Here is a 14,116-nt window from a genome sequence, read left to right on the forward strand (position 1 = left end):
TTACAGCTGAAAGAGAATACAGTGGAGAAGGAAATTGTCACCATATAAACAGATATCAAGCTGAAAGCCAGATTAAATAATTTATTCTATGAAATGTGTTTATTTATTTCTTTTATAACAAGGAATACCTAATACATGAAACCAAAAGATTTCTTTTGGTCTCCAGGGATATTCGTGTGCGCTTGCATCCTCCAAAGCAGAGGAAGAAGGCCCCAAGTGCAGGCAGGCCTTGTGGTCTCTGTGTGATGTTATGTACCTGTCACCATTTCAATTGTAATTAATCTGATTGCAAATCATCTGGCTGCTGTTCCACAAAGCAGCCAGGCATTTTAAGTCCCCTTTAAAGTCAGTCAGGCATTTTGGGGATGTATCTTGATATACCAACAGTTAGGTGGCAAATGCTGGGATACAAGCAGGCAACACTCCACAACACGTCATGTTAGCATGTGGGCAAATGGCCTAAAAGTGTTTATTTAATGATATCTATGCCCTTCTCAGAATTAATTCATCTCACGTAGTCTTAAGTAGGTATCAGAGGTATAGGATGAAAACTCCTGTTCCAGGGGGCTGCAGATGAGAGGCATCTCTATTTGTAAGTTATGGCTGGAGCAGTGAACACCCCCACTGAGAAATGAAAATTGCTGTTGCAGCTAATGACCTGGCTCACACTTTTTGGAGAAGTGCTGCTCCACACTGAAGAGACATCGCTTGGAAATGAGTGGGAACCCAATGCATACAAACTGGGTAAGCAACTTCTTCTCTGAGTGTGAAAAAAGGTAATTTGATTCAGCATTTTGAGCCAAAATAATACAAATGCATATCCATATCGAAATCATGACAAACCCAGACACTGCCAAGAAAAGTCAATCAGATAGTAACAAGGAGGTGAGACAATATTAAAAATGTAAACAAATACACATGATGCTATCGGGAGAAACTAGCTGAGATGTTTCATAAAAGGGCCCATAGACCATGGGTGGGTTCCACCCAGCACCCTGGGCAATGGACCCCAGGGCTCTGCTGTGCCCGAGCCAGAGGAAGGGTCTTGCACTGCGGGAAGCCTGAGCAGGGTGATGTTGTGAAAGTTTCATGCCTCAGCACTTGAGACCGGGAGGTCTGTGCAATGTCATTTGCAACCACTGTAAGGCCTCTTGGCACAGCCATGTAAATAAGAACCAGATCCTTTGATTTCAAAATCGGTATTTTTCAAACGTAACAAAGACCCTCTGTGTGAATGACTGAGTCCACGATAGCTGTGCTGTGGTGAACACAAGCTATTTTGAGTTATTGACTGCATAAACCCATAGGAATATATCTATATTTTTAAAGAGATGCTACTTCTCCAAGCAGCATAATGGTTCAGGAGAGTTCATTTTAATGTTTCATGTGGAAAATAAATCCACTCTGAGAGAGATTTAAGTATGGAGAGGACTGAGCAAGAGAGTAAAAAATAAGACTCCTGTGATTTAACTGTGGGGTGATAGCTACAACCCTGTAATTAATCTGCCTAATAAAATAAGAGATAAAATCCCATATACTTTTACCACCCAGAGACACAGCTTTATGGGTGTACCAAAGCCTTTTCTTACCACATACCTCAACTTTCATGACTCAAGCTTTGCCATGCAGCCCAAAATGTATGTGCTATTGCTAACATAGTGGTGGCAAATAAGAATCATCTGATACAGAGGATCAAGGAAAAGAGGATGCTTTCCTTGTGAACAAGATTCTTCCCAGTGTTTCAGAGAGGGTGCACAACATAGCCCTCATATTTACCCCTTAAAGCAGATCTCGAGTTAATATCTCTGAAAGACTGCACTAAATATTTTACCATTTAAAAACCAGCTGAAGCAATTTTTAGTCAGTTGGGGATATTTTGTGGAAAAAGACAGCAGGTTTTCTCATACTTAGAGGATTAATTGTGTTTTTCCACTTTCTGCACTGATGGCTGCTTGATGCCCTATTCATGGGTTATCAGGAGGTGTTCACTTGCTGTTGTCCATTCTGACAATGTCCCATCCACTTTCTATCTCCCCAAGTCAGGGCAGACAGGAAGGTGAGTCAGTTGCTCACTCATGAGATAAGTGCCACAGCAAAAACATAGGAGTGTTTCATTGCTCTCAGATGTTGTACCAATACACCGGTACTAAATTTGGGACCGTTCCTTCAATTTGGCTTTTGTTATCCAGGGTGGACAGGATTTAGCCTACAGTATTTTAGGGAAAAAAACTATTAGAAAACTGTCTCCTCTACACACAAAGCTCTGATTAAATAAGTTAATAGATATGTATTCAGATCAGCAGGGAAATTATTTCCTCTTATTTCTTATGCTCATATATGACCAAAAAAAAATAGTTTTAGGACAGCATGGTCTGAGACATTTGAAAAGGTGGTTTAAATTTAGAACAGAGTAGACCTGCAGTTACCAAACAGTGGTTCATCTAGCAAAACACTGTCGCTGAAAGTATTTGGACTGAGATATAAAGCAAAAAAATCCTGTAGTAGACAATCCTTAATAGTGTACCTCCAGGGGAAGTGTCTTCCTGACCCTAAATAGGAAGTGGCTGACTTTCATCCTGAAACATGAATTTTTATAACCTCTTGCATGCTATTTTCTATTTAAGGTATCAGCAGAAATTCTTTTTTGACTCCTCCTAAACATTTGCTTGAGTAATGAGTTCTGAAAGTCTCTGTGCTTTTTGGAGAGACACATTTAATCCGTTTGAGGTGTATTGCCATTTTAACCTCACCAGAAACTCCCTTGAGCTCATGCTTTTGCAGAACCTAAGGAAGAGTTTGCATATACCTACCGCATCATACCTTGTTTGTTTCTTCACAGCATCCAACAGCCTGACCTTTCTGTCTCTGCCTCACACTGCAGCCTATTTTTGTTGCTTCCTCTAGAACTTTTTCTGCTGTATTCTTATTTCAGAGGGGATCAGAGTTCAACACGGTGACTCTATCACTTTCCAACAAGGTTTTCTAAAATGCTGCTGGACATATTCTCCCCTTGCACTAAAAAAAGACTCCTTGGCAGACTGTCTGCAGGCAACAAAAATGTGCCTGGAAAAGTGAAAAAGTGGTCTAAGAGGTGTGTGTAAGACTATATGACAGGTTCTCTGTCTAACAGCCCACAAGTCTAGTCTTGTGGATATTTGGGGGTTACTCTCATGGTATGCACAAATCTAACCCAAGAGAGGCACTGATTGATTCTGCAACAACATCGTATCATAACATCATAGACTTTAGTATTCCTGACATAGCCCCACATCTTTTTGTCACACACCTTGCATCAAATGCCCCTGCAGCCTGAAATGTCAAAACACCTGATACTAGAATAAACATAAATTCTTCAGCTATTGCACAGCAAAATTCTTTAGAAGGAATACATAAAACCTTCCTCCACTGAAAGAAAACATCTTTAGTGAGGCTAGCAGCCCTGAGTACAGGACCTAAAATTCCAAACAAACTACAGTTTGTAGGAGGTTGTGAGGCTAGAGGAGTCTGACTGCTCCTCATAAAAATCCTTGAAGAAATAGCATGTCATCACTAAAAATCTAAACATGGACTAAACGATTGGAACAGAACTTCAGATAGGCAGAACAATCTTATCATGTGTGCTGAGACAGATCTGTCTAGACTGCTTTCCTTATCTTGCAGCCAAACCGTTCTCCCTATAGCAGTCAGTTATACCTTTCAGCGGGCTCTCTGTCCAGACACACAAAAATATCAGGGGAAGAGCTCTGTAAAAGCACATATTCTGTTAGGCAAAAGCTATTGGATCTGTGTCACCAGATAAAGATGCTTTCTTCCAAGCACCTTGGGTTGAAGTGGTTAATGAACGTGCCATTGTGCCAGCAGCAGAAAGAAATTAAAGAAAATAATCTTAAGTTGAAGACTGAAACAAGTGAAGGTCCCAGAGGAGCTGAATCTCTACAGATACATAGAAGGCAACAAAAAAAGAGTCATACGTTGCATCATTCTATAACTTCAGTCAGTAAGTACCAGTGGAAAGAAAGACTGTAAGAGACTTTTATGTCTGACACTAGCCAGCTTGGGTGGACTTGGTCTCTACCTTTTCTCATTTAAAGTCGGAGGGAAAAAAAACCCATGGAATAGGAAAAAAAATGAAGTGGGCTGCACCACACTGAAAATAAAATGTAAGAATAGTGTCTATACCAAAGGTACAAAAAATGATACCAAAATGAAAGGATCCATGACTGATCTGAGACTGAAGACCCAATATCCTAGAGGAAAGGAGGAGAAAGAGTTAACCAAGTCTACGATGACAGGCTATGATGTGACTAAAATCTGAAATGGGGAAAATCCACATAAATCTCACACCTTCTACCAGGAAACCCAAAATTAACATTTCCCCAGACATCTCAAATTTTGCATGAAATGAATTGCTCACTCCAGAATAAAGTTTCTGTAGTAAGGACCATGCTTTAATACCCTCAGCAAGATGAGAACCCCAAAATACTACATGAAAAGAAGTCTGAAGCAAACTATCTTTTTTTTTTTTTTTTTTTCATTTTAAGTGTGACATTGATGCTCCACATCAGTTACTGGTATGAAGAACATGGACTTACATTTAAAACTTAAACTTAAACAATGATGAAAACCAGAGGGAGGGCGGGGAGCATTACTTAAGAGGCATTATAATAATGATGAAGTTTCTATATTTTTGAAGTTCCTATGTCCATATTTTAACAAATGCTCATTGAAGTACTTACCATAGAAAAAAAAACCACTCATGGAGAAAACATGTAAAAGATGATTGCTGTTTCTTGTAGGTTGTGTCTCTGGACTCTTCTCACTTGCCAGGGCCTTTGGAGTGGTGCTCATCTGCCCTAGAACAAATGAGGGGTGATTCCTAGACCATGCAGAAGAAATACCATTTTCTCTTTTTACACCATCATCATTTCAAGCTGTGTGACCCTCATTTCCAAAAATAGATCCTTCCAGGTAATGCAAGACTGCTATCATTTGGAAGGCCAGCATACAAGAAATCTGCTTGAGTTATGATCACCGAACATATCCATTACTTGGATTCAAAGAATACTTGAGTTAAAAAATATTAAATAGAAGCTTGGACTATTTCTTTTTATTCCTTTATGTTTCTTATTTTTAATACTTTATTAGGGAACACTTGCCAGTTGTATATTTCTTCCTAGGAACATGCAAAAATAAACAGAAGCTGCTCCCTTCTACAGTCAGTTGTGTCCTGAGTTGCACAGAAGTATCTGCAGTAGTATTCAGAATCAGCCACGCACAAGGTTTAACTACCTACCATCTCTGCTTGAAGTGTGTGGAAAGATTACAGGTTACCTGGGGAAAATGAAAGCAGGATTAAACAGCTTTCAGTGTTAAAACAGAATCAGCTAGAACCAAAGAGATGCTTCAAGGAAAACAAAAGGATTTCACTTCATTGAGCAATTTTTCCTGGCACGAATCTAAGACTGTAGCAGGTACTTATGTTTTGTGGTCATGCCTCACATATACTAATGTTCATTACCAACTGTATCAACTATGTCATACAGAACTGCACAAAACCTTGGCTGGGGCCTTTGATTTTAAAGGGGTAGTTTTTCCTTACAGACTAACACAACATAATTTAATTTCTTTATAGCCTACTCTTTGTTACAATATTTTTGCACAGACAAAATATAAAAGCAGATGTAGATGAGAACAGGCATAGTGTAAAAGCCCGCCTTCCTGTCTCCAGCAATGGTCAAGAGCAATGCAATGGGCAACTGCATGGTAATACTTCTCTTGAATATTTTCCCAGCCCTCAGCAATTCGTGGCTCAGAGACTCCTAAGCCAGAGGTGGTGCCTTTGTTTTTAATAGCCTTTCATGACATAGGTTATTCCCTTTCTTCATCCTGCCATGTTCCAAACTTTTCTGCAACAAAGGCAATTGCATAAACCAAGTGACCAGCTAAATATTTCAGTTTGCCCAAGAGTTGTGTGTACATTAGCCAGTACCATTCTTACCAAATGAGCAGAGACCACATAAAAGCAAAATGTGTATTCTCCAGGGGCTAAAACAAATTCACTTACAACACATGATGATTAAAAAGGAGGAAACTACAATTCCAACAACAATAAGGACAGCTTCTACTGCTTGTAGCACTGAGCTGCCTCTGCTATTTCCTGCCACAGGAACCAATTGCCAGTTGCTTGACACTGTTAACATTTCTGAGACACCTCATCAACCATGACTTGAGCTTTTTCCTGCACAGAACTTCAGAAAACAAGACTGTTCTTTGTGCTCATCCTGGTTTGAAGATTTTTCAATGGCTCCATTATTCTGAAGCTAGGGAAGTATACTTGATTTCCACTGTCATGGAGTTTTTAGGTGCAAACAATATTTGTCTAAACACACAGATGATGCTTTCACATCGTCTGGATACTTCATTTGGAAGAAAAAGACTTGAAATAAATATGAGAGGAACCAGCTTTCTCCAAGCCACTGCAAAGCAGTTAAATTCTTCCAGAAAACCACAGAGAATGTTGGCAACATGCTAAATATTCAGTCTTCGGGGGGGGGGGGGGGGGGGGGCGCGGCGAGAAAATAATCCAAAAGAAAAGAAGAAAACAGGAAAATCTGAATGAAACTACTAATTAGTATTCCATAAGCACATTGAACTCTGGCTGTTATCTTGCCAGACAAGGACTTGCACTGCGAGGCCTTTTTACTGAACAAGCTTGAAATACACCCTTATGTGAAGAGGTTGATGAAAACTTTCTTCAACTTCTTTGTTTGCAAGCACAACATGAGCCTGGTATTTCAAAGGGCTGGAAAAAAAAGAGTCATAGCAGAAACCCCAAGCCCAGCATTTCAGGATGAGATAATGGAAATCTTGTGTGTCTCAAAACTCCTCAAGTTAGAGGCAGAGCTGCTCAAATAGGACAGGTAACTTCCTTGCTACTCAACTAGGTCAAAAAGTCCTAAGCATGGTTACTCCATTCTAAACTCTGCCAGGTACAGCTTTTTCACCAAAAGAAAGTCGATCTTCCAGAAAATTCACACTTGACTCTCAGTGGCCCATCAGATGAAAGCTACCATTTACCCTGAGAGCAAATCTCCTGGAAAAATCTCAACTTGTGTATGATATTCATGAATATTTAGGAAGGGAAAAGCTCCTAAATAAATGTGGAACAGTAACCTAGTCACTTAAATTCTGCATATTGATTTTCTAAGTCTTTCTTTTTCCATACAATTGGTCTTTTAATGTCTTAACTTTTCACCATGTTTTGAAAAGGAAGGCTACAAAATTATTTCAAACAAACTCCAAGCAGAAGCACAAATTCAAAGTATGCTCCTGGTAAACATTTTGATTACAACCAGGGCTAACTGATTACTCAGTTTTGTCTTTTGCAAGCCAACTGTTAACTAGGAGATCACTAAAGACAGTTCAGAGATATCTCGGCTTACAAAGCCAAAACAAACACAGTGTGTTTTTAGAAGTGATGAGGCTGCCAATAAATATTGCTTTGTTAATGCCTACAACCACTGCTTTAAGTATTGTTTCAAGGCAGTAGATAATATGAAATCACAGCTTTAATTCATAATGGGAAAAATCCAACTAGTGACTGATTTCGACAAATACAGATTTGCAAGGTATAAAATGATCATTTGCAAGAATGTCAAGGTGAACATCATTGTTGGGCATTTTTCACCATTTCTATTTTGGTTTTTTGACTTGAGTTTGAAAAGTAACATTATAACATGTAGGTTTGTGACATTCTTTCTTTTGGGTTTGGTTTTTTTTTTTTTTTCATTTTAATAATGTAAGATAAATGAACTTGGGGTCTAAACCATGTAGTTCCTCTTCCCGTGCATGTAATCCCTGACTCTATTTTGCTTTTTCAGTTGGCAAATAAACATATCATAAATTAAATGCCACATAATTAGACTGCTCTGTCAGCTCAGTTCCAGGTACTGTTTTTGAAGTCTAAATCTTGGCACCAAGTTTGAAAATTTTTAACTAATTAATATTTCTTATAGAGTCTGGTTTGGTTTAGCACCTGAACATATTACATGAGCAATCTGCCATGCCTGTTCTTGTTAAGCAACACCCAGTTCTGTAAGTAATTCAGTTGAAATGGGTGGAATTTCTTCCAGAAAATGAGACGAATCAGAAAGCAGGAAATGACAGATTCCAGCTCTCCTCTGAATTCAACAAACTGCAATTTCCCTCAAATTCCTGATACTGTGTTAGAATTACTACCGTAATGCAGGAACTGAATGATTGAATTTTGTTGTCTCTGATGGGATTAGCATTTTTATCCATTTAATCCTTCCATTCATTTTGGTACCATCATTTTAAAATTTCCGCTGGTTTAAGCCTGTCAGAGAATGATTTACTTCATCATCTGTGTCCTGAAAAGCAGGGAAAAAAGCCAAAGAGTTGTGGATTTGTGTCTGTTTAAGGTGTCCAACAGCATTTTGAGGAAATGGTAAAATATATCATACAATATTTATTCTTTAAAAAGTGTCAAAAAATAGTTGTAGACATGATTAATATTTTATTATATGTCATTGCTCAATGTGTTTTGAGTTCCACTAGTTTTCCAAATTCTGTAAAAACACAGCTGATCATATCAATTAAATCTCAGGCTCCTTTTTCCCCAGAAACATGTATTTTACTGTTGAAATGAAGCATGTCTAGCTTTAAACCATTCTCATCAAACTTTGATTTTGATACATCATTTTGATATTACAGTGGGATTCTTAGAGTTCAACTCCTTTCATACAAACCAGACACCAGCAAACAATTTATACTGATTGGCAGACTCTTTGAAAGCAATCTGGACAAATATGGTGAGTGTTATGCAGCTCAAGTGAAGACACAGTATACTTGAAATGACATAGAGGAATCAGTAACTCAATTTTTTTATAATTAAGTTTTCTGTAATTTTTTACCAATACATCAAAATGAAACCTCACTCATAGTAAAGCTACTATGATTTTAAAGCTTTTTTATTTTAGGGGAACTATATCCATGCATTAGTTACCTGTTTTAGAAAATAAATAAAACATAATTTCTCTAATCATTTTGTATTACACAGATGCTACTTTTCTGGTAGAAGACAGCAGTGCTACTGACCTTATGGCTTTCATAGTCCGTAGTCCAAACTGCTGTCCCTGTGGTGTGTGAGACCATGGTGAATGTTCCCAGTAGAGTTTCCAGATGATTTTTGAATGATAAATATGTTTCTTGGTGGTACACAAGACACTGTAAAGTTTGGTGGGTCTGCTGATCAGCAAGCATTTGGCAACTAATGCCCTTACAGGTTTGGGGAGCTCTGTGTCACGACTACCAAGAGTAGTCTCTATTCTCCCTTCTGGCACAGGTACTACAGGTGACCTACAAATTCAGCTGAGGTGTAAAAACAGGTCACTCACTGTGGAGGAGGGTGCTGCTGTGTGTAGACTTGCTACACTTTCCTACTTAAGCCACATTATTTTAACTTTAGAACTAGAAGTTTTCCCGTTTTCATCACAGAATGGTTCATAGAATGGTTTGGGTTGGAAGGGATCTTTAAATGTCATCTAGTCCTGCAACAGGCAGGGATGTCTTCGGCTAGATCAGGTTGCTCAGAGCCCCATCCAACCTGACCTTGAATGTTTCCAGGTCTAGGTCATCTTGTAAGGATGGAGAGAATCAGATAATTGGATCAATTGATGTAGATTTTAAAAGTAGCATGAGTTGCCCAGTTCTGATCCCAGCACTACATGGCTACATACTTTGCTGAGTAAATACAACTCAATGCAAACATGAAATGATGACTGTTATAACACCAGTTCTTCACAGTTCTCTGGAGACAGTACCTTTGTTTGAATGAACAAATGAGAGCCACAGTAAGGGGCGTATTACTATACAGTCAAAACTATGACTTAAGAGGGTAGTCTGCAAAACATTCCCCTGATGGATTTCTCTCCTCACTCCTCCTCTACTGGGTGTAGCTACAATATCAATTTCCTAAATGTTTACCATTAGCACTTGGATGTATATCTGGTATGATACCGTAAAGAAATTCTCTCTCCATGAGTCCTTCTGTGAAGTTCTGCGATGGATGAAAGCAAGAGCATTTGGTCAGTCATCTAGAAGTAGCTGAGATCTGTACAGGCAATTTAGACTAGTAAATAACTTCAATCTAGTTTAGTTCTTTTTTTAGAAAAATCTGTTTATACACATGAGCCCCTAAAAGGAGATAAAGAGGTCACTATATTGGTTCCCCCATGCCTTCCACCCACTTTTAATATTATTCAGAATGATTTCCAGGTGACTTTAATTGGGTTTCCAGCAGAAAATGGAATTTTATATACAATTATTTATAGATCTATGACCTAAAAAGGAAGGAAGCAGGTGAAGGACTGTGTCATGCAATACAAACTTACACACCACTAGGACCAGTGTTTGTATAGGGAGAAGAGCCCTAAACACTCGCATCTTTTCCCTGTCCCAGCTATACGTCTGCACCCACACACCCAAGACATTACACAGATTTCTTAATTTCACCTGCAAGGGCTGTGAGGGAGCAGCATCCCTGAGAAGTCAGAAGAAGGCATGAAGGACACGCTCTCCCAGAGCTCTCAGGCAACAGGGCATGTACAATCAGTACATGCACCAATACATAACTGTATGGTCTGACACAAAGCTAGGATGTGGGGCTGCCTACAACAATCTCCACGGCCACTGCTGCCGTTGCCATTCCTGACCCCACCACCACTGAGTGGTGCCTGACAAAAGCAACGGCTGAAATCCTTTGCTATATTCCACCAGGACGCCTGGCTAATTCTCAAAACCTGAATTGACACTGGAGCGAGGTAGGAAAATCAGTGATCTCCTAACAGCTGCAATTGGCAAAGATCTCCAGTTTTATGCCCATGGATGGTACAACCCACAAATGCTGTGCAGTGGCATTTGTTCAGCCCTGACTCATAGACAGACGAATGCCACTGAATGAATCACCAGCAGCACTTTCCGCAGTCCCTAACGAGGTAGCTCATCCAAATATTGATCAGGCCCAAGTCTCTCTAGTTTTTGAGATCTGACATATCATAGCCTAGACTGCTATTCACCAGTGAAATTATGAGTTTTGGAAAGGGGGCCTATAGCGAGCAACCGGGATGGCAAAACATCGGTTGGTGCATCCTCTGTTGATAGGAGCTACCTTCTGCGCGCTGTTGAGCTGTAAGAACGATACGAACACTGCTGAAATGCAAGAGAAATAGCACCTTATTATCTTAATAACACAGAACTTTAAGGCAAATTAACAAAACCACTTTATACAACATCTCATTCTGTTCAGTCCACTGCTGCAGAAGGTCATTAAGCCAAAGACTGTAGTAAAATAAATTTGGTCCATAATGGTTGAAAGGACAAACATTAAGCAAAGGATAATTGCAAATTAGTATTCAGGACATCAGCTGAACATTGCAGGTGTTGAGGGAAGATGGTTCCTCCCTGCATAAGCCCCTGGAAAAGCACATTCCTTCCCCTCCCCCCTCAGATATTGGACACTACATGCTTGGGCAGCAGGCAGGGGACGCCTCAGGTGCTCAGTCATGGACACACTCCTGGGGCTCTGCTCGGCCTCAGGGCAGGTGGCCTGAAAGCCCTTTGACTTTTCTGTGTTAATGGTTGTCTCAGTGTATAGGGAAGGGGCAGCCCTTCCTACCCTTCACTCTACCCAGCAAGGGCCCAGCCTGGGCCAAGCCCCAGCCCGGGACCCAGCCCTGGGCCAAGCCCAGACCCCAGACCCTAGACCCCAGACCCCAGGGACAAGGCCACGCTCCAACCCCAGGCCAAAGCCCAGCCCAGGGCCAAGGCCAGGCCCAGGCCCCAGCCGCCACCCAGGCTCCGCCCCCGCACGGCTCCCGCACCGCCCTCCCCGCAGGCCCCGCCTCGTGTCACCAGCCACGCCCACAAGCCTGACCACGCCCCTCCAGCCGGCGGACACCCCCCCCTCCTCCGCACGGAGGCTTCCGCGCAGGCGCCCGGCGTGCCGGCGGCAACTGCCCCCTCGCGGCCCCTCCCAGCCTTCCACAAAGATGGCGGCTGCGCGCCGGCGGGCGAGGTGGTGGGGATTGTTGAGGCGACGAGGCGAGTGTGGCGGCAATAGTAGTAGCAGCAGCGGTGGCGGCCGCGGGAGACAGTGACAGGTGCGAGGAGGGGAGGAAAAGGCGGCGGAGGGGCGGCGGCCGAAGCGCAGGTACCTCGAGTGGGCGGGTAAGGGGGTGGGGGAAGCGGCCGGCGCGGCGCCGCCCCTGCCCGAGCTGCGCCATCGGGAACTCCCCTCAGCTCCCCGCCCTGGTGCCGCTGCCCGCCGGTGGCGGAGACCGAACCGTTAGCCGGGAGAGCCGGCGGGGCCATGGCGGTGAGTAGGCGCGCTCGCCGCCCCGAGGCGGCCAGCTAAACCGCCCCTTTCCCCTCAGCCGGGTGGGGAGAGGGCTCCGAGGGAGGGGGGCAGCGCCTCTACCTGCCCCCGGTGCCGGGCGCAGCGCGGGCAGCCCGACCCCTGAGGAGACGGCATTGCCCGCGCCTCTGCCCCCGCTTGCCCGAGGAGGGCCGGGGAGCCGGCGCCGCCGGCCGGAGCCCCGCTGAAGAAACTTTCTGTCTGCCTTCGCGGGCTTCCCCGCCGCTCGGAGATGCCTCTGCCGGCCGGGGCGGCGGTGCCGCTGTCAGGGGGGCTCCGCGGGGCAGGGCTGTACGCGGCGGCCGCGTAAGGAGGGCGGTTGTTTGGGGAGAAGCAGCTGCGAAGCGCGACCAGAACAGCTGAGCCGGCGGTGACAGGCGGGGAGGAGAAGGAAGTGGTGGCTTTCAACACCTCTTTCTTTTTCTTGTTGTTGTTCTCCTTCTGCTAAGCTGTAAAGGCTCCCTCGGAACTCCCAGCTGAAGGGATTGAGCCTGTGTTTCTGTATTTAGATAACAAAAATCTTCCCAAAAACACCGTAATCGTCTTGCCGAGTGCTAGCAGGGGCATTCGTTCAGCGAGATTCGTGCTCGATTCCTCCTTTCCCGAGTATTAACCAAGACTGTTTTTAACCTAAACAGAAACTTTTTGTTGCTTCCAGGCAACGAGAAAGTGAAACCAACTAAAAGCAAAAATGAAACTTTTCAGCTGATTTTTGTTGTGCAGAGTAAAGAAAATTAGCAGTAGAAACAAGGCAAAATATGCTGGTAGAAGCAAGTTGTGTTTTATGACTGGCATCTCAAGACATGTTAGTAATTTGCTTAACCTTGTCAAACGCAATTTATCAACTACCTTGGATGTCGCATGTTATTCCAGAGCATCTCACGTCATGAAGTAATTTACATTAAATATTCTTTTTGTTTTTAGAATTTAATTCTGCATTTGATCAAATACATATCTGTATTTGTATTATAAATGACATTATAGATGTCTTAAACTGTATGAAGACTTCAAATATCTTAATTTTTTGCTGCTGAATACTTGGTAGCTTCTGTCTTAGAAGCTATAGGTCCCACTCCTGCTAAACTCTGACCTTAGAAGAAGCTATTTTGTTGTTATGGCAATGGGTAACTTTCTGCTTTATGCAGCATAGAAATTTAACTGTAGCCATGATGTGAGTCTGCATCCACAGATGTGTTTATATTCTGTGTTGTGAAATAGTATGGATTACAGCAACTCAGCAGTCCTTAAAATCCAGAAAGTACAGTCAGTTAAATTTTTTCTGCTTTTTTTTTTTTCAGGAAGTGGTGTCAAATAATTATGAAATTTAATCACATGATGAATGGAGAGGTTAACAAGCATTCAGATAGGGAGAAGGCTGAGTATGTATGTGAAAGTTAGAAGTAGCTGAGTGTCTATAATGCTCAACGTTAAAAATTGGGTAGAGTTCTTAATAGCTTATGTTCCTACTAAGCATGGAGGAGCAGGAAGGATGCTGATTAAGTTTGGAAAGACAGCATCTAGTTGTAGATTTATTCTGTATATATAGAATGTATGCAAGTCATCTTGACATATGTGAACTTAATCTGGGACTTGTTATGGCAAACTACACCAGCATATTTTTTCTGGTGACTTTGGGGGGGTGTGTGTGTGTGAAATTGACATGCTGAATCAGTTACATTGGAG

At 42.2% G+C, this 14,116-nt stretch overlaps 1 protein-coding gene across 3 annotated transcripts in view; it reads left to right on the forward strand.

Annotated features, from left to right (window-relative positions):
* Positions 1-12,035: 12,035 nt before the first annotated feature.
* FNDC3A (fibronectin type III domain containing 3A) overlaps positions 12,036-14,116 on the forward strand; it is a 127,034-nt gene continuing 124,953 nt past the window's right edge. The window contains exon 1 of one of the 3 annotated variants that reach the window (XM_055801705.1): positions 12,036-12,179. The gene's annotated coding sequence lies outside the window, so the exon portion shown is untranslated. Of the gene's footprint in view, positions 12,230-12,268; positions 12,395-14,116 lie in introns of those variants that run through there. The other 2 variants (XM_055801706.1, XM_055801708.1) reach the window with 2 other exon arrangements.

The sequence above is a fragment of the Falco peregrinus genome, chromosome 4 (genome assembly GCF_023634155.1).
Source record: "Falco peregrinus isolate bFalPer1 chromosome 4, bFalPer1.pri, whole genome shotgun sequence".
In the NCBI taxonomy this organism is placed as follows: domain Eukaryota; kingdom Metazoa; phylum Chordata; class Aves; order Falconiformes; family Falconidae; genus Falco; species Falco peregrinus.